The 21,784-nt window shown below is 48.6% G+C and overlaps 1 protein-coding gene across 1 annotated transcript in view; it reads left to right on the forward strand.

Moving 5' to 3' along the window:
* Positions 1-21,784, forward strand: part of LOC142588844 (phospholipid-transporting ATPase ABCA3-like) — a 125,278-nt gene that overhangs the window by 37,549 nt on the left and 65,945 nt on the right. The gene's annotated exons all lie outside the window — the stretch shown is intronic.

Raw genomic sequence — 21,784 nt, forward strand, 5'->3', positions numbered from 1 at the left:
CCTAGCCGGAGAGGAAAAGAAGAACTCAACAGGGGAAGAGGGTTGCCCTGACCCCTTTCCCCCTGTAAGAATGCTATGTTATAGGCGAATCTCACACGAATGTACTCCCAAGCTGCGCCTTAACTGAACACCGAAATGCTCAATAGAGCTCGGACTGTATTATGCGTAGCGGAAGAGCGGCACCACCTGTGCACGTGACGCATGCCTGATCGAGTAATGTTTTTTTTTCCTTTGCAGAACTATGCTGAAGTAAGATTCGCGGGTAGTTCGGTTCCAAAGATATTGAAAAGGAAGCATAAAAGAAGAAAGAGGAAGAAGATCGCAAGACGCTGGCTGCTGCGTCCTGTCACTAGTCAGCTGTCTTAACCCCATTGACTCTGCTTGTATATGCATTGTGGATACAGTCTGTCTATACTCACAAATTAATGTCCCCGTAACATATTGGTGGAAGTGCTGGGTACCACTGCTGGAAACGGAGCTCCGCAGTGGACGTCCCATCACCGTGCCCACCAGTAATGACGGTGGGCACTCGCGATCAAGGCCGTTGCCGACTCCAACGTCACCATCCCGCTACGTCGTTGTCCCCTTCGGTTGTGGTTGTGCAACCCAAGGACTCCGAAACTTTCTGCGGGACTGATGCCTGTCCCGGCGCCCTGTCCCGTGTTCTTCTCTTGTGTGTGTCTGTTTATTTGACGTCTTCATATTTTATAATGAATAGCTACCAACTAGCCCGACAAGAAGTGCTTTTATGATGGCGCCGACGTTGAAGAGTGGGTTGCTATGTACGAACGTGTTAGTGGAATCAACAGATGGGACCCTACGGTTATGCGAGCTAACCTGTTGTTCTGCCTAAAAGGAACGGCAAAGGTGTGGTTTGAAAACCATGAAACGGAGCTGACCAGCTGGGGTCGATGCAAAGAGAAGTTAACAGAGTAGATTGGCAAACCAGCGGACGTAAAATTGCATCAAAGCAGTAATTGGCCTCCCTTGGCCAACTCCCCTCGGAGTGCTATGTTTCGTGCTAGGGCGTGCTGGAGCTTTGCCGCAAAGCCGATCGCGACATGACAGAAGATGAGAAGGAAGGGCATTTGCTCAAGGGAATCGCTGACGACGGCTTAATCTGTTCATGTGCAAAGGCTGCTCTACAGTGAATGCTATCATCAAAGAGTGCCGACAATTCGAGCAGGCGAAAAGTCGACCCGTCCTGCAATCATTCGCCAGACTTCCCAATACTGCCGCAACGTCTACATATGAACATCAACCCGCACAGTAGCATGCGTCACCCCCAGAAGACGTGGTACGAATCGTTAGACGTGAAATGGATTCGATGGCACCAGCAGCTTTCTGTTCGCGTAGCCCTGATGCTACCACATTTACAGTTCCCCTCGTACAAGCCATCGTTCGCCAGGAACTTGACAACATTGGATTACATTCTGTCTGTACTGTCGCCTATCCCAGAGCTAACGAACGCCCTTCTACTATTTTCGCTCCACTCCGTCGCTTCTCTCCGTGTTATCGCAACCTGACTGAGTGGAGAACTGCGGACGACCAGCCAATATGTTCCACCTGTCACGGCATTGGTCATGTCGCCAGATAACTGTGACAACTCGTGGTCCTCAAGACCTCGCATGCCGACCAACATGAGCCCTTTTAATGGAAATACTGGCAATGTTTCTCCAATCGCCGAGTCTAACAGCAACGACAGCTCTGCTAGGAAAACGTGGTACAGTCGCTCACTATCGCCGCGTGGACTCGAGTCTCGTTCACTGTAAAGGCGTCGCCCATCTTCCCGTTTGCCGCTGCTACGTCGCCTTTGGTCCCCTGTGGCTTTTGGCCGCACCCTTTCGGACAACTATGAAATTCAGCTCTCGGAGGTGGTGCTGCATTGCCTACTGCTGCAGGAAATCTTCTGTCTGTGCCCACAAGGAGAAGTGTAATGAACGTTAAAATATACGGCGTACCTGTCCAAGCACTCGTCGACACTCGAGCCCACGTATTTGTGACGAGTGCTAGCCTACGTAGACGTTTAAAGAAGGTCCTTACCACAGCAGCTTCCTGACTGCTTTATGCGGCCGACGGCGGCGTGCTGGCTGTTCTTGGAATGTGCACTGCACGTTTAAGTATAGCCGGTCGCCCTACTTTTGTTCTTTTTGCTGTGACCGACAACTGCCCTCACGACGTCATCCTTGGATTGCACTTTTTATCCCATCATCCTACTCTCATCGACTGTGCAACCGGCGTTCTTCAGTTGGAACTTCCTCAAGTCTCCGATGTTCCGAGCACCACTCCACCGCACTTGTGTTCGCTTCAAGATGTGCGTCTGTCACCTGAGGCAGTCACTTACGTCGCTTTAACCGCACAGCCACAGATACCTGATGGTGAATATGTCCTTTGCGCCATTTTTGACGTGCTTTTGAACCGAAACGTTGCTCTTCCGCATACGTTGGTCAGGGTTACTAAAAACGACGCCGTTCTACCTCTTCTGTATTTCAGCCTGGGCCCTCAAGTGATTCCGGCCTTCTTGTTCTTGGCCAGCGTTTCTTGTGATTCCGAATTGGAGACTGAGAGTCTGAATGCCTGGAGTGGCTTAGCGCCAATTGCAGCTCACAGCTCTGGTTCCTTAACGGATGACTTCGCGGAAATGATTGCACCTGACCTCACCTCTGCACAGGCCATGGACATACGTCTCCTGCTCGAATCGTACTCTGACATCTTTTATTTCAGCGACAAGCCTTTAAGACAAACATCTGTTGTTCACCACTGTATCAATACTGGAGACACGAATCCTATCGTCGGCGGCTCCGTCGTGTATCGCATGCTGAACGTAGAGAGATCCAATAAGAAGTGGACAAAATGCTCCGCAAAGGGGTCATCGAACCATCAACCAGCCCTTGGGCTTCGCCTGTCGTCGTTCTGAAAAATAAAAAAAAAGTACGGGGCGTTTTTGCGTCGATTATCGTTGAGATTGCGGCGATTTTGCGTTGATAACGCCTTAGACTGCTTGGAGGGAGCTAAATGCTTCTCGTCCATTGATCTTCGATCTAGCAACTGACAGATATCAGTTCATGAAATGGACCGCGAGAAGACGGGTTTCATCACACCTGATGGTTTATATCAGTTCCAAGTCATGCCCTTTGAGCTATGCAATGTTCCTGTGACATTCGAACATATGATGGACTCTCTTCTGCGAGGCTACAAATGGACCAACTGCCTTTGTTATCCTGACGACGTTATTATTTTTCCTTCCACGTTCGGCAGCCACCTTACGCGACTCGCTGCAATTCTTGCGGTCTTCCGAAAAGCCGGCCTCCAACTGAACTCCACGAAATGTCAATTCGGGCGCCTTCAGTTTGCGTGTTGGGACACCTCGTTGACGCATCCGGTGTACAACCACATCAGGAAAAAGTTTCCGCCGTTCGCAGTTTCCCTGTGCCACGTTCTGCTTCTGAAGAGCACTGCATCGTCGGCCTATGTTCTTACTTTCGCCGTTTCGTCAAAAACTTCGCCGACGTAGCTCGGCCTTTGACAGACCTTCTTAAGAAGAACACGCCATTCTCCTTGGGCCCTGAGAAAGCTAACGCATCCGCCGCTCGTATCGGCTTTCTTACCACCCCTCCCATAGTTGCCCATTTTTATCCATCTGCATCGACCGAAGTCCACACTGACGCAAGCGGCCACGGCATCGGCACTGTTCTCGCCCAACAGCAGAATGGTACCGAGTACGTGATAGCTTACGCTAGCCGCCTGCTGTCACCTGCTGAGAAATTACTCCATCACCGAGCGATAGTGCTTGGCTTTAGTATGGGCTGTCGCCAAGTTCCGGCCATATCTGCAGGTCGAACGTTTTGGGTCGTCCTCTGCAGGCTGTCTTCCCTCCAGGACCCAACAAGACTGCTTGCTCGCTGGGTTTTGCGGCTCCAGGAATTTTCATTTGCTGTCAACTATAAGTCCGGGCGTCTGCACAAAGACGCTGACTGCGTCTCGCGTCACCCTGTCGATCCTCCCGATCCTGTTGCGCATGATCCGGTGACCGGCGTGATGGCTTGGACTGACGTGACCGACATGCGCGCTGAAGAACATAGCGACGCATCTTTACAGTCCATCATCGCCGGAGTGCAATCTGTCCGCACCGACGGAACGTGCCGCATGTTCGTGCTGCATGACGGCATCCTCTACCGCAACATCAATCCTGACGTCCCTGAGTTGCTCCTTGTCCTTCCTCATCATCTGCTATCCGTCATTCTCGAACAACTTCACGATGCACCGACGGCGGGACACCATATAGTTTTGCGTACATACAACCGCGTACGATGTACGCCGGTTCTTCTGGCCGGGTCTCTACCGCTCTGTGCGTGGTTATGTCGCAACTTGTGAATTGTGTCAGCGCCGGAAGAAACCTGCCCTGCCACCTGTCGGACGACTCCATCCAAGTTTCCTCTGAACCTTTCTTTCGCGTAGGCCTTGACCTACTTAGCGCTATTTCGACGACGACTAGAGCGAATAAGTGGCTCGCTGTCGCTACTGATTACGTGACAGGCTACACGATAACAAAGGCGTTGCCTACTAGTTGCGCAACTGACGTCGCCGATTTCATCCTTCACGACGTCATTCTGCAGCACGGTGCACCTCGACAGTTACTCATACACCATGGCAGCTCGTTCTTGTCTGGAGTATTGGACCATCTCCTCCGCTCTTGTGGCACTGAGCACAAGCTGTCCACCGCCTACCACCCGGAAACGAGAGGGCTTACGGAACGTCTCAACCGAACACTCACAGAGGTGCTGTCGATGTACGTTTCCAACGACCACGCTTCTGGGACGCCAGGCTGGACTACGTAACATTCGCGTATGCGAAATGACAGCGCAGAATATTCACCCTTTTATCTTTCGTATGGTCGCGACCCCACTTTGCCCTTTCGCACCCTCCTACCTTCTGTGCCACGCGTTGCCATTGAGTACGCTCGTGAAGTCATCGATCGCGATCACATCGCGCATCAAGTCACCCGATCTCATTTATTAGCGTCGAAACATCTGCAAAAACAGCGTTACGACCGGTGCCATCGCGAGGCTTAGTTCGCCCCAGGTGCTTGGGTGCGGCTTTGGTCACTATGTCTTCGGGTGGACCTCTCCCAGAAGCTTCTCCCTCGCTACACAGGGCCAGGTCAAGTTGGCGACGTAAATTACGAAATTGTGCCGTCACAGTTTCATCCATCCTCAAGTGCGCCGCCGCCTGATGACGTCGTGCACGTTTCGCGGCTGAAGCCATACTTTGCTCGCAGTTATTTGCCTACCATGCACCGAGGCGGCGCCTCTGGACACGGGAGCCCTGTTACGGAAGCATAAAGGAAGAGAGATGAATAAGATGGCGAGACGCTGGCTGCTGCGTGCTGTTGTACTTTGTATATACATTGTAAATTCAGTCTTATACTTCCAACATCCCAGTAACAATGTCAACGATGTCAGCATAAGAGTTTTTTGTTAACACGCAAATTTAGCAAACGACCCCACTCTGACCGATTTTAAGCACGCCTCACGTCAGGAAGTAGTAACGCCATTGCAACTTAACTGGGGACAAAAAAAAAGTGGGACTCCTAATCCTCCTCCTCCGCTCCACACTCTCCATTGACCCGAATTGCCGACCGGACAATCCAGGCCTCAGCCATACTGGGACGCATCGCCTATGCCTGACCAACTGGGGCCAAACTGACGATCTCATACACAACTGAATACAATGATATCCCACCGGTGTGCAAGGCCCAAGTCGTTGGCAACAACCGCGGATACGCCTTAGACAGGCATCTTCGCGGCTAACTATCAATGGAACCAGAAACCCACTGCACACCTACCCAGTGGTACCAGATGCCTCGAGTCAAAGGGACACCACTGCGGTGATATAACGAAGGTTTAAAGCTCCATATATCTGTACGGGTGCGAATTTATATGTATTCCCATTTTGCTTCGCAATAGACATACATATAAGGAAATCGCCAAGGACACGTGGACGCGCATGGACACGTAGGCCGATGCAAACAAATACGAGTGTACGGAACAAGCATCCCTGCTTTTCTTACTCAGCGCGTGGTGTGGCCTGCGTGAGGGCACATTCAAGCCCAAACACAAATGCACTGTAGGCGAACTGTTCTGTTGTATTTGAAAGGCTGAATATTTCGGAATGAATAGCGACAATCTTCCTAGTTCTTGACACATCCTTTAGACGAATGTGTCGCATGCTGTCAATCTAACGAGAGCATATGTTGTTAGCAAGCTGGCACCGCCACGATTCAACCCTTGCGGAGGCTAACGCTTACATAGTAATTCAGGCAGTCGCTGACGTCGTCATAGGGTGCGCCTGAAAACGTGCGTTATTCTTCCTGTTGGTCACAGGATCTGTTACTGCTCATTGATTGTAATACTGTATGACAGCGCCACGGCTGCGTGCAGCTTATTTACGTACAATCAGCTTGAGTTGAAAGGCAAGCTAAACCTAACTGACCAACACGCCCATGCCGAGCAATATTATACGCCGCTGACACGTGCTCTCGTTGTGTGGACTGAGACTCCGCATTTAATAATTTAAAATATATATGTTGTAGAGTCTGAATAAAGTCGGTGTTACAGATGAAGATGAATCCGGAAACGTCACAAACACATATAAGTATCAATCTACTTGTTCGCGTTTGAATGGATGTTTATCTTGGTTGTATTGGATTCAGGTATTCAAAACACTGATGTTTTTTTTTAACAAGACAAAAAGAAAACTTCGACCTGGCATTATATCTGTGATAAAACTCCCTGCATGATAAACCAGGACACCCAGTGTGTATCTACAGTAGTTTTGTACACATCCCACTTTGATCATCATTCTTCCCTGTTCAAGCATTATTGCATTGTCATTGGTTTGCATTATGCATTGCCTTTGTCCTCGCGATGTAGAGAGTTAACAGACGCCACGAGACCGTCCGCATATCGTCGATTACCGCTGCTACCAGTGTAACTCATAGAAGTGTCGCCTCATGTAGCTCACTATGTTGTTTTGGAATTCCGTCACTTTTACACATTTGGTGGTGTGCGAACAAGGCTTCTGCGTGGAAGCCAAAACTTTTCAGAATTAATACACAACCCATTTTTGGTCGGAGTTCTGTCCTATTATGCCGTTATTTCCCGACCAGACGAGATTTGGTCAAAATTTTGAATTCATTTGGTAGGTAACTTAGGTAAACAAGCACAAGAAGGACCTGCCGTGGTTGCTTAGTGGCTATGGAGTTGGGCTGGTAAGCGGGAGCTTGTTGGATCGAATCCCGGCCCCGTCGGCCGCATTTCGATGGGGGCGAAATGCGAAAATACCCGTGTACTGATTTAAGTGCACGTTAAGGAACCCCACGTGGTGAAAATTAAACTGGTGTGAGCCACTACGCCGTGCCTCATAATCATATGGTGGTTTTGGCACGTAAAACTCGATAATTCGTTTTATTCAAGCACAAACAAGAAATTCTGAAATACCCCACATCTAAATCATTCTGGACGGCAATGCGATTAGCATTCGACCAATGCAGTGACACAGCGTGTTGGCTCCGCCAGAACACGTCATGTGTGCAGGCGTATTTCTTCCTTAAAGGATTTTTTTGAACAAATCAGTCCACATACGTTCCAGGTGGGTCTAACGCAGAGAAGCGCAATGAAGCCCAATTATACGAAGTGGAGCTTGTGTTAAGGAGCTGTTTCGTTTTTTTTTTTGATGAATAATTGGATGTCTCGGTCGCATTGTTGTCTTCTTTTAAAATTCTAACTGTTGACACAATACTGTTTCCACACCTCAATAATAGGCGCACCCCGCTAGTGTACTTGTCTATATCTCGAACGAATCCGCATGGTGCAACGCCGGCACACATTCTCGTGGTCTTGGTGTACGAATGAACACACATCACATCGCCGAATAAGGGCCGTCAAAGTCGCCCCAAGAAGAATAATTAACCAGTTTGTCAATGGGAAGGCGCACGCTCGAAGCCATCAAACGCATAGTTGAATAAAAGTGCGAGCTGACGCTGCGCCGCCGATTCAAACCTGCTACGTATACGTCGACTAACTGCACTTCCCGCAGCAGCTTTCGCAATTTAAGTTCCTCTAGTGGCTAGCTTGAAGATCTGCAAAGCTAATCTTACCAACCTTTGCGTACTTGTTTATTATTTTGTCGACTGTTACGGAAAAAAAGAAGCCATACGATATACTCAAATGTGTAACAGTGCCCGCCAAGTTAAATGGGCGCTGGCGGCAAGGCCGGGTATTTAGTCATTTGCGACGGAGGCTGTGCAGTCCTACGTCACAAAAGGTAAGAAGAAGTAATTCAAGTGGGTACAAAATGTACAGGCAGAATGGGCACTCGTGGTAATTCTGCTCAGACAGCATCAAGGTGTAACAACTTCACAAACGTGTTTCGACGTGTTCAGCGAAAATCGAACAGCAATACCACGTGCAGCAGCTAACAGAAATTCATCGCCCTGAGCTACGTCTTTTCTAACACAATTCCCAAGCAACCACAATATCGGCAATGTCCTCGTCCGAAACAAATAAATCTGTTTCACTGTAACCTATAATCATTCTTATAAAACACAGCGTGATTTAAGCCCCCTTACAAAGGAGGCTAAGCTAAAACCTCGTATTAAAAGAAAACGAACTGTTGCACAAAGAACCTATCAGCAGTTGAACATGTTCGAAGCCGCGCATGAAAATATAGATTCAAAAATTGTATCTGCGTGACAGGTGACGAAGTTATTTAACGGGCCTCATAAAACTAACCAAGTCAGTGCTCGCAAGCCTCAGCAGCTTTAACACCCAACACGATACACTCATGCAGTCGTGAACTCTAGTAGGAGCAACACGGGAAATAATCGAACAATGGTTGAGGCGGTGAGCGGTATTGAGTACCTAGACGAAATGCCTCTATCTTGCATGCTGCACACTGGACAAACACAACCAAAACGTGGTTGCGTCGTCAACTTCATCGCTTACCCGTGTAAACATGATACGTAGAGTGCGACAAACACTGAGATGGCAACGGAAAGCGTGAGTTTTCCCACGGAATGGCGGAAACCCATTACTGTCGTTGCTCATGGCGGGCTGCCGGGGAATGATTAGAGCAGTGTCGCTGGCAAGTTATTTGCAGGTATTTGAACAATCAGAAGCATAACAATTGTTCTTCGACGTCTCTTGGAGTTTTTAGCTGCTGCGCACATGCGAATGGCTTTCCTTATTTTGCTCCGAAAACGTGAATGAGAGAAGCACGAGCAACGATGCGGAAAAAATACATACGGCGCACGGCTGCTGCCTGCACCCTTACCTTCAAACGCGACGAAAAAGAAAAGGGCAGAACAGACGCTACTGCAACGTGCGCAAGTGCCAGGCGAAACCTGCACGACCTACATTGAGGCGGTAATAAAACTGTGTAGGATGGTGGACTCTGGAATGTTCGAGGAAGATAAAAGTCGGGCACATCCTAAAAGGAATTGCCGAAGACGTTTATAATTTCCTCATCGCAAAAGACAACCTGGTTTCCGTCGCTGACATCATTCCACAAGACTCAGTTAGGCAGGCTCCAACACGTCATTGGAGTATGCGATTTCGTCAAGGCAATCACCCCACCTCTTACCTGCCCCACTACCCTGCCCCATCCCTCATCCACCCTTGCCGAGCGATGGGAGACCTTGCTAACTAGCCCCGCCCTGGAAGACCCGCTCTTCTTGATCTCGAGGGGCCAGATGGCTAGGGAGGCATATGGGTCTCGTGAAGAGGGAACCACTTCCATCGACGGTGTCTAAGCAGATGTCGAGCTCGGCTCAATAATGTTGTTTGTCTCTCTCTCTCTCTCTCTGCTGCCTTTCCCGATTGCACTTAGCCAGGCCGCCACCAGTGGCGCGTCCGTCTGCAGGCACTAAGCGCATAGGTAGGTTATCCGTGAACAAATTGCTTCTAAGTATGACCTCGCTCTTTCTGTCGACCTTTTTCAGTTGACTTCCTGAAACGACCACTTCGCAAGTCTGTGAACCATAAGTATAATTTTAGAAGAGTAGAACTTTGGACTAGTTTGGACCTTTGGACCGACGAATATTTGACTTCCGTGAAGCGAAATCTACGGGACAAGCGCTGCAAACAATTGTGAATATATTTGGAGCAAATTTGCTGCAGCTGGACAATGCGGGCATGCGGCCAAGACACTCGAAACCAGCAACAAGAAGGGCAGACACAGATAAAAAAAAAGGCGTGACGACAAACGTTGCATGCAACACATGCACAATGTCATCATGAAACATGATAGCCGGGATGCATGCACGTCGTCAACAGCTTACACCTGGCACAGGAGGCATCATAACAAAACAGATGTGGTTGAGCGAGCCCCCATGAATCTATAGCCAGCCATGAATTGCGCTTCCATGTCCATACGTGTCACTGGAGCCAAGGAAAACGTACACATCGGAACAGCAGTTTCCTATTACCACCACTTCCGAAAGATCACGTTCCATTTTCGTTTTACGGCAAAGCTGTTTATGGGGACGCTGTCCCGTCGTTGTCGGACTTCGCTAAAAAGGGGCCACGTGACCTAGCCGGAGAGTAAAAGAAGAGCTCAACAGGGGGGAAAGGGGTTGGAGTGACCCCTTCTTCCCTGTAAGAATGGTATCTTATAGGTGAATGTTATGCGGATGTGCTCCCGAGGTGTGGCTTAACTGAACGCCGACCGAAATGCTCAATTGAGCTCCGACTGTGTTATGCGTAGCGGAAGAGCGGCACCATCTGTGCACGTGCCGCATGCATGATCGAGTAATGGCTTCTTTTCTTTGCACAAATATACTGAAGTAAGGTGCCGGGGTAGTTCGGTTCCAAAGATATCAACGATTTGAATGTACCATGTTTTTGTTACCATGCAATTTTGGCAAGCGAACCCCCTCTGACCGATATTTAAAACGCCTCACGTCAAGAGTAATTAGGGCTATTGCAAACTTGGGACAAAAAAAAGTGGGATTCCTGATCCTCCTCCTCCGCTCCACACTCTCCATTGACCCGAATTGCCGACCGGACAACAATCCGGGCCTCAGCTTGGGACGCGTCGCCTATGCCTGACCAACTGGGGCCAAACTGACGATCGCATACACAACTGAATACAATGCTATCCCACCGGTGTGCATGGCCCAAGTCGTTGCCAACAACCGTGAATCCGCCTTAGACAGGCATCTTCGCGGTCACCTGTCAATGAGACGAGAAACCCACTGCACACCTACCCAGTGGTACCCGATGCCTCGAGTCAAAGGGACACCACTGCGGTGATGTTACGAAGATTTAAAGGTCTATATATCTGTACTGGGCGAAATTATATGTATTACCATATTGCTTCGGAATAAAAATACATATTGTAACAGATACGAAAGGCACGGACAAGAGGAAAGAAGGGAAGACGAAGAGAACGAGGAGTTTGAGAGGCCGAGCTGTGCTACCATCACGCTACGATCATCATCCATCGCCTGTAAATAAAACCATTTCTTCGCAACTCTTTGTAACAGTTGTGGTGGAAGGTGCGGCGTAATCGACACCGAGACGGAGGCTGAACCAGAAGTTCTTCGATGGAGCCGTCGCATTGATGGACTCCCACCGAATCTACCGTAGTTGAATATGTCCCACGACGCAGACGAACAACGGCCCATTCCAGCAGCTGCGGCGACAAGTTGCGTTCTACAACTGAGAGATGCGCGTCCTCTCGCCGGAAGACCGGACGAAGACATCGAGGAATGGCTCATCCATTATCACCGGGTGAGTGCCGCCAACAAGTGGAACAGCGCTTCTCAGCTTTCGATAGTCGTATTCTTTCTAACGGATACTGCGTTGCTGTGGTTCGACCATCACGAGGAAACGTTTACAACATGGGGAAGATTTGTTTCCGAAATCAAAGAGCGATTCGGCAACTCCGCGAAGAAAAAGAAAAGGGCAGAACAGACGCTACTGCAACGTGTAGGATGGTGGACTCTGGAATGTTCGAGGAAGATAAAGTCGGGCACATTCTGAAAGGAATTGCCGAAGACGTTTATAATTTCCTCATCGCAAAATACAACCTGGTTTCCGTCGCTGACTTCATTCGGCACTGTCATACTTTCGAGCAGCTGAAAACGAGGCGCATCACGCCGAAGTTTGGCAGGCTAGCCAATGTGACGACAGTTCCAAGCGTGGACACCAACCAGCCCCTCGATCTTGCATCAACGATTCGACAAATAGTTCCGGAAGAGCTCAGCCTGCACGCGCAAGTGGCACATACAGGAACTCATAGGCGACGCGTCCCAGTATGGCTGAGGCCTGGATTGTCCGGTCGGCAATTCGGGTCAATGGAGAGTGTGGAGCGGAGGAGGAGGATCAGGAATCCCACTTTTTTTTTTGTCCCCAGGTGAAGTTGCAATGGCGTTACTACTTCCTGACGAGGGGCTTGCTTAAAATCGGTCAGAGGGGGGTCGTTTGCTAAAATTGTGTGGTAACAAAAAACTGGTATACTGGTCTCGTTGATATTGTTACGGGGATGTTGGAAGTATGACTGTACTTACAATGCATATACAATGTACAACAACACGCAGCAGCCAGCGTCTCGCGATCTTCTTCCTCTCTCTTCTTTCATGCTTCCGTAACCGTACTCCCGTGTCCTGAAGCGTCGCCTCGGTGCATGGTAGGTGAACAACTGCGAACGAAGTATGGCTTCAGCCGCGAAACGTGCACGACGTCAACAGGCGGCGCACTTGAGGATGGATGAAACTGTGACAGCACGATTTCGTAATTTACGTTGCCAACTTGACCTAGCCCTGGGTAGCGAGAGAGAAGCTTCTGGGGGAGCCCGACCCGACGACATAGTGAGCAAAGCCGCACCCAAGCACCTTAGGCGAACTAAGCATCACGATGGCACTGGTCGTAACACTCTTTTTTCAGACGTTTCAACGCTAATAAACGAGATCGGGCGACTCGATGCGCGATGTGAGCGCGATCGATGACTTCACGAGCGTACTCAGTGGCAACGCGTGGCACAGAAGGTAGGAGGCTGTGAAAGGGCAAAGTGGGGTCGCGACCATACCAAAGATAGAAGGGCGAATATTCTGTGCTGTCATTTCGCATACGCGAATGTCACGTAGTCCAGCCTGGCGTCCCAGACCCTGTGATCGTTGGAAACGTACATCGACAGCATCTCTGTGAGTGTTCGGTTGAGACGTTCCGTAAGCCCGTTCGTTTGCGGGTGGAAGGCGGTGGACAGCTTGTGCTCAGTGGCACAAGAGCGGAAGAGATCGTCTACAACTCGAGACAAGAACGACCTGCCGCGGCATGTAAGTAACTGTCGAAGTGCACCGTACTGGAGAATGACGACGTGAAGGATAATATCGTACAGACAGTACAGATAAGCAGCACAGACAGAATGTAATCCAATGTTTTCAAGTTCCTGGTGAACGAGAGGAACTTAAGATGTGGTAGCATCAGGGCTACGCGAACACAAAGCTGCTGGTGCCATCACATCCAGTTCACGTCTAACGATTCGTACCATGTCCTCTGATAGCGACGCATGCTGGTGTGCAGGTTAATCGTCGCATGTCGATGTTGCGGCAGTATTGGGAAGTCTGGTGAATGATTGCAAGACGCGTCAGCTTTTCGCCTGCTCGAATTGTCGGCACTCTCTGATCGTAGCATCAACTGTAGAGCAGCGTTTGCACATAAGCAGATCAAAGGCTTCGTCAGCAATTCCCTTGAGCAAATGCGCTACCTTCTCAGCTACTCTCATGTCGTGATCGGCTTTACGACAAAGCGCCAGCACGTCCTAGCACTAAACATAGCACTCCGAGGGGAATTAGCCACGGGACGCCAGGTCCTGCTTTGCGGCAATTTTACGGCCGGCTGGTTTGCCAATCAATTCTGTTACCTTCTCTTTGCATCGACTCCAGCTGGTCAGCACCGTTTCATGGTTCTCGAACCACGTCTTTGCCGTTCCTTTTAAGCAGAACAACAGGTTAACTAGCATAAGCGTAGGGGGTCCCTTCTGTTGATTCCACTAACACGTTCGTACATAGCAACCGACTCTTCAACGTCGGCGCCATCAGTCCCGCAGAAAGTTCCGGGATCATTGAGTTGCACAACCACAACCGAAGGGGACAGCGATGTAGCGGGCGATGGTGACGTTGGAGAGGGCAACGGCGTTGATCCCGAGTGCTCATTCATGGTGGGGATAGTGATGCGACGTCCACTGCGGAGCTCCGTTTCCAGCAGTGGTACCCAGCACTGCCATCAATACGTTACGGGGATGTTAATTTGGGAGTACAGACAGACTGTATTCACAATGCATATACAAGCAGAGTCAATGGGGTTAAGACTGCTGACTAGTAACAGGACGCAGCAGCCAGCGTCTCGCGATCTTCCTCTCTCTTCTTTTATGCTTCCGTAGAAATACCTTTAGAACCGAACTACCCGCAAATCTTCCTTCAGCATAAATGTGCAAAGGAACGAAACCATTACTCGATCAAGCATGCGTCCCGAGCACAGATTGTGCCGCTCTTCCTATACGCATAGTACAGTCGGAGCTCAATTGAGCATTTCGGCGTTTAATTAGGGCACAGCTCGGGAGCAAATCCGCATAAGATTAGCCTATAAGATAGCATTCTTACAGGGGGAAAGGGGTCACTGCAACCCTCTTCCCCTGTTGAGTTCTTCTTTTCCTCTCCGGCTAGGCCACGTGGCCCCTTTGTAGCGGAGTCCGACAACGACGAGAGAGTGTCTGCATAAACAGCTTTGCCGGAAGACGAAAATGGAACGCGATCTTTTGGAAGCGGTGGCAATAGAAAACTGCTTTTCCAATATGTGCGTTAGCCTTGGTTCTAGAATGGATGGCTAGAGATTCATGGAAGTTGACCCATCCATATCTGTTTTGTTTTGATGCCTTTCGTGCCAGGTTGACGGCACCTGTTGGCGGCGTGGATATGCTTCCCGGCCATCATGTTTGACGATGAGATTGCGCATGCGTTGTATGCAATGTTTTTCGTCAGGACATTTCTTTTTATCTGCGTCTGTTCTTCTTGTTGCTTGTTTAAAAGTGCCTTGGCCGCATGCACGCGTTGTCCTGCTGCAGCAAACTTTCTCCAATAAATATTCACAATTGTTAGTAACGCTTGTCCGTCCGTCGATTTCGCTTCAAGGCAGTCAAATATTCGTCCGTCCAAAGCTCCTAAGTGGTCCAAAGTTCTACTCTTCCAAAATGATACTCATGGTTTACAGACTTGCGAACTATTTGTTTGACGAAGTCAACCGGGAAAGGTCGACAGAAGGAGCGAGGTCATACTTGGAAACAAGTCGTTCAGGGATAACCTACCCATGCGCTTAGTGCGTGCCGACGGACGCGCCACTGGTGGCGGCCTTGCTAAGTTCTCCCGGGAAAGGAAGTAATAATAATAATAATATTTGGGGTTTTACGTGCCAAAACCACTTTCTGATTATGAGGCACGCCGTAGTGGAGGACTCCGGAAATTTTGACCACCTGGGGTTCTTTAAAGGGACACTAAAGGTTACTATTAAGTCAACGTGGACTGTTGAAATACCATCACAGAAACCTCGAAACGCTTGTTTCGTGCCAAGGATAGACTTATTTTAAGAGAAAATGCGTTCTGAAGCGTCCGCGTACCTCTAGCGCAGTTCAAATCGCCCGCCCTCCTATCGAGGAGTACTGACATCATGGTCTCATAGTGACGTTGCGCCATCGGTGAGTAGAACGGCGTCCGCAGACGGCGCTACGGCTTTTCTGCGCAAAACGCAAACGCGCGGCCAGAAACAGAGCCAAGACAGAGCCGATAGCAGAGCGAAAGCGGGAGTACGGTGGCTAGCGGAAGGAGAAACGAATTACGTCCTACATTACGTGCCACGGCACACGGAGAGTCCGTTTTCGTTAAACTATAGGCTGCGGCGAGCTCGCAGCGTGGTCGGCGTGGTCTATGAGAAGCGACGAGCCTTTTTGCACTCGCAACAGGGCATAAAAATGTGCGAATCGACGCAAAACTCGGCCTAGAAACGTGCTTCGCCACAGCCAGGGCTCAATACGACCCAAGCTGGCACGACCCAGATGTCGTTTCCCGCACCGCCACCAGGCGCCGCTACTATACCTCAAACTCCAGCGCAAGACGCCCATAAGCTGGTACTTCATTCTATGGCGCTAACTTCGACGCTCGTCGCAATGGACCCTGACACCGACAGATTGGCTCGCGATGGTGGGCTCAACTTCAGCGATTTGAGCACCGACGAGCGCGACCTGCTGCTGAGGGCTCGCACTGCCGGCGTCGTTGCGTACTACGACGGCGGCCTCGACACCGGCTCTCCGGAGCGGGAAAGCAATGAGGGCTTCCCACGACATCACATGGACGTGGCATTCTCGCTGCTTGTTCCAAATGAAAGTTTCGCGAGCCAGCAGAACCCTCACAGCACGACGCGATAACGAAACTACTGAAACTCCAAAGCGTGCGCGGCGCAACGTCGAGCGCGCAGAGTCGAGCGAAAACGAAACCTTTCGAACACCCATATTACTGAAGGGTAACGTCAAAATGTTATTTTTTCTTAGAATCGAATAGACGTAGACAAGTAGCATTTTTTTCCGTCTTATCATCGAATGAAATGATATTTTTAATACGAGTAGTTGAGTATTAGTAACACAAATTATGAGGAGTCCTTTCGTCATCGGGCTAGTACCGGAATGTCGCTGGGGGGTCTCAAATCGTGTCATGCATTTACCTCAATTTCTCGGTTACTAAAGCTCTGTTCGCGATTATATTGACGCCTTAGACGTTCTAGAACATTGCTCTACCACTTTAACTTGAGTTTCTGGTAACCTTTAGTGTCCCTTTAACGTGCACCTAAATCTAAGCACACGGGTGTTTTCGCATTTCGCCCCCATCGAAATGCGGCCGCCGTGGCCGGGATTCGATCCCGCGACCACGTGTTCAGCAGCCCAACACCATAGCCACTGAGCAACCACGGCGGGTGGGAAAGGAAGTAGCCGTGCGCCGTGTATATTTTTTTTTCTGCATCATTGCTCGTGCTTCTCTCATTGACGTTTTCGGAGCAAAATAAGCAACGCCGTCGCATGTCGTAGTAGTTAACGCTTCAAGGCTTGTCGAAGAACAATTGTTACGTTCTGGTGTATTCAAATACCTGCAAGAAACTTGCCAGCGACATTGCTCTAATCAGTCCCCGTGAGCCCACCATGAGCAACGGCAGCAATGGATCGGCAGCGTTCGCAAACGTAGGCGTAGAAACTGCGCAGTCTTACAAACACCACGTTGTTTCCCTTACTAACGACTTCGACTTGTGGCACACATATTACTAACGTCATCTCATCTGATAATAGATCTCTTGGTTTCGTAAAATGAAACCTAAAGCAAGCGCCCAAGCATGCAATATTGCTAGCCTATAAAAGCATAATCAGACCTAAAGTCGAATATGCATGCGCCGTATGAAGCCCTCATCAAGGATATCTAATCAACGCACTCGAATTGGAGCAAAACCGTGGACTGAGGTTAATCCATTCAACGTATTCCTATGATGTCAGCGTGTCGTCATTGAAAAAAGAATCTGGCTTGGTCCCACTCGCTAATCGTGGCCGCATCTCAACTCTCTTTCTCTTTCATAAGTTTTATCGTAATCAACCACCATACATTATTCCCGCTGCCCGTATATCACATCGCACTCGGCACGCGTACCAAGTTGACTGCCCTCGCACTCATCCTACCACTTTTCCAGGCGCATTAATTTTTGGCGCACCAACAGATTGGAACAACCTGCGCCACCAAATTGCCGCCATAACCTGTGCACCTACATTCATACAAAAACTAACAGAACATTTTTCAGAATAAAAAAAAGGAAATGTACCGAATATCCTATCTTTTTGTGTACTGTAGATGGAATTATATACCAAATTTTCGCGTGTGTTGTATTCATAACTTGTGCTCTGTTATCCTTAAACCGATGCATAATAAATAAATGTACGCCCACAGTTCCGTCATTCCACGCCGTATCACCCACAGACCAATGGCCTCGTTGAAAGGGCAAACAGAACGCTGATCAACATGCTTGCCATGTACGTCTCCTCCAATCATAAGAACTGGGACTTTGTGCTGCCCTTCATCACTTACGCATACAAGACGGCAAAACACGAGACCACAAACTACAGCCCATTTTATGTCATGTATGCAAGGCTACCGCGAAGCCCTCTCGACACTTTCTTACCATTCGTTCTGCAGAGTGACGATTCTGTATCGAATACTTTGTGTCTCGTCGAAAAAGCCCGTCGAATAGCTCGTCTTTGTACTCTGGCCTCGCAAAGTCGTTCGAAAGAGCGATACGACGACCGTCACGTACAAGTATCGTTGGAAAAAGGTCACTTGGTTCTTCTTTGGACACCGCAATGCAAGCGTGGATTGTGCCAAAAGTTCTTGTCACAATATTCAGGCCCATTTGTAGTTGTGGACTGCCTGAGCGAACTCACGTCATAGCTCGCCTCCTGTGCGATGGTCGGCGATCAAGCAGAACTCAGCTGACTCATACTGCTCGCCTGAAGCCTTTCTACCCTGCTTGTGCATCCTGACTCGCCCCATGGGCTTCGTCTGCTTGCGGGGAAATGTAACAGATACGAAAGGCACGGACAAGAGGAAAGAAGGGAAGACGAAGAGAACGAGGAGTTTGCGAGGCCGAGCTGCGCTACTATCACGCTACGATCATCATCCATTGCCTGTAAATAAAACCATTTCTTCGCAACTCTTCGTAACAATATAATGAAATCATTAAGGACACGTGTACGCGTATGGACACGGAGACCAAAGCAAGCAAATATGGCCGTGCGGAACAAGCATCTCTGGTTCTGTGGCTCAACGCGTGGTATGGTCTGCGTGAGGACACGTTCAAGCCCCAACACAGATGCAGTCTAGGCCAACTGCTCTGCTGTATTTGAAAGGCTGAATATTTCTGAATGAATAGCGAGAATCTTCCTAGTTCGTGGCACATCGTTGAGACGAATGTGTCGTATGGTGTGAATCCAACGAGAGAAGATCGTGTTAGCAAGCTGGCACCGCCGCGATTCATCCCTTGTTGAGGCTAACGCTTACATAGTAATTTCAGGCAGTTGCTGACATCGGCATAGGGTGCGCCTGAAAACGTGCGGTATTCTTCCTGTTGGTCACAGCATGTGTTATGGCGCATTGATTGTAATACTGTATGACAGCGCCACGGCTGCTTGCAGCTTATTTACGTGCAATAAGCCTGAGTTGAAAGGCAAGTTAAACATAAGTGACCAACACGCCCATGCCGAGCAATATTACACGCCGCTGAGACCTGCAGTCGTAGTGTGGGCTGGGACTCCGCATTGAATAACTTCGAATATAGGGTCGAGAGTCTGAATAAAGTCTGTGTTACAGATAAAGCCGAATCTGGAGACGCCACAAATGCATTTAAGTGTCAATCGACTTGTTCGCGTTTGAATGGGTGTTCACCTTCTGTTCGATTCAGGAATACTAAAAATTTATGATTGGTTTTTTACAAGACCATAAAAAAAAACATGCACTCGGACTTATTAACGTGGCATCATATTTGTGATTAAACTCTGTGCACGATAAGCCGGCATACCCAGTATGTACCTACAGTACTTTTGTACACATCCCACTCTCAGCATCATTCTTCCATGTTCAAGCATTATACATTTTCTTGGTCCTCGCGAAAGAGAGAGGTAACAGAAGCCACGAGACCGTCCGCGTATCGCCGGTTGCCACTGCTAGCTCGGCAACTAGTAGAAGCGTCGCCTCATTTAGCTGACCACGTTGTGCTCTATTTGCGTCACTTTTACGAATTCAATAGGTAAATTATACCCTAGTTACATGGGCAGCTTAACCGCCGTTAAATCAATCGTGGTTAACGCGAACCATAGGCCGCCAGAGTTACACCAGCTATTCCGATCACGCTTAATGGTCTGATGACGCCTCACGTGATCTCTTGCGTACAGGCTTCATCTTGAATAATTTTACTTCGACATTTGATTACAGTGGTATAAAGATGTTATTTTTCAGCAAAACAATTGTCATATTTCAGAATTTTAACGTGTAAGACTACTAATTTCTACTACTAGTTTCTAATTACTACTAATTTATTTTCGATACTCCTTCTCTGAGTTCTGAGCATGCCTGGGGGGCATACATATATAGAGAGAGTCAGAATTAAGGGTCCCAAATGGGTAAATATGAAGTAAGATTAAGTCCACTGAAGGAAAAGTTAAAATAGCGTTAATGAAAGAATGAATGTTTCAACTAACAAACATTGGTTACATAATAAAGGGAGTACAACTTTACGCGAATGCACTTTGGAACCATACGCTTGCATTTACAAAAAAATAAACGAATAAGAAAGGCAGAAAAGGCGGTGCTTTCAGGTGTTAATGTATGTACACTGCGATTTCATATTGCCCAAATTATCACAAAAAAGTACATGTTAAAAATACTGAAGTTATAAGTTTAAAAGCAGCGCCATAAAACAGGACAAGAAAGTGAGACGCACACAAACACACAGCGTTTGTGTGTGCCTCACTTGTCCTGTTTGATTGTCCAGTCATCTCTGTGTAGAGGCGCACGTTTCGACTACTGGAGCGCAGAGCGGCCAGATTATCTTCCCAAATGCGTATCAGTGCCTCAGTTGTCGCGTCAGGCCAAATGATGCAGTTTTTGGAAGATATCTGCGAAGCGCCAGCGCAGCACTCTGGAGAAGTACCGTCCACCATTTTGCCCTTTTCCGAAACATCGGTTACGCTAAATCGAGGTTGCTATGCTCGGTTGGTGGTCAACCATGGTTAGCAGCCAGCAGCCTAACGGCAGTTTCGCCTGCCGTGTAACTGGGCTAACTGCCTTTAGCGATAACCGTAGTTGCGTTAACCGCGGTTAACGTAACCGTGGCTAAAGGCGCTCATGTAACAGGGGTGTTAGGGTAAACAAGTACAAAAGAAATTCGCGAAAAATTCACATGTCCATTAAGATAATCGAGATATGGTTTCTTCGGGAATTTCTTTCGACGACAATCCGATAAGCGTTCAAGCAATATAGTGACACAGCACGTTGGAACCGCCAAAAACACGTCATGTATAAGGCGTGTTACTGCATCCGTACTGCTCACTTATACCAGAGTTTTGCACAAACCAGTCCGCATACGTGCCGGGAGGTCCGGCGAAGACAAACGCAACGAAACCCGATTATACGAAGTGGAGGTTGTGTTAAGTAGCCGTTTCATTTTTTGACGAATAATGCTATATCTCAATCGCACTGTTTTCTTTTTTTAAATTTTAACCTTGCCGGGATACTGTTATCCTACCTCAATAACAGGCAGACGTGCCGGGAGGTCCGGCGAAGACAAACGCAACGAAACCCAATTATACGAAGTGGAGGTTTGTTAAGTAGCCGTTTCATTTTTTGACGAATAATGCTATATCTCAATCGCACTGTTTTCTTTCTTTAAATTCTAACCTTGCCGTAATACTGTTATCGCACCTCAATAACAGGCACACGTCGTTGGTGCACTTTTATATCTTGAAAGCCTACGCATGGCACAATACCGGCACACATTGTCGTGATCTTGGCGTACAAATGAACACACATCACATCGCCGTATCAGGGCCATCAAAGTCGCCTCATGAAGAACAGTTAACGTATTTGTTATTGGAAATGCATACGTTCGAAGTCACCAAATGCATAGAAGAATAAAAGTGCGAGTTGACG

This window comes from Dermacentor variabilis, chromosome 7, assembly GCF_050947875.1.
Source record: "Dermacentor variabilis isolate Ectoservices chromosome 7, ASM5094787v1, whole genome shotgun sequence".
Taxonomy (NCBI): domain Eukaryota; kingdom Metazoa; phylum Arthropoda; class Arachnida; order Ixodida; family Ixodidae; genus Dermacentor; species Dermacentor variabilis.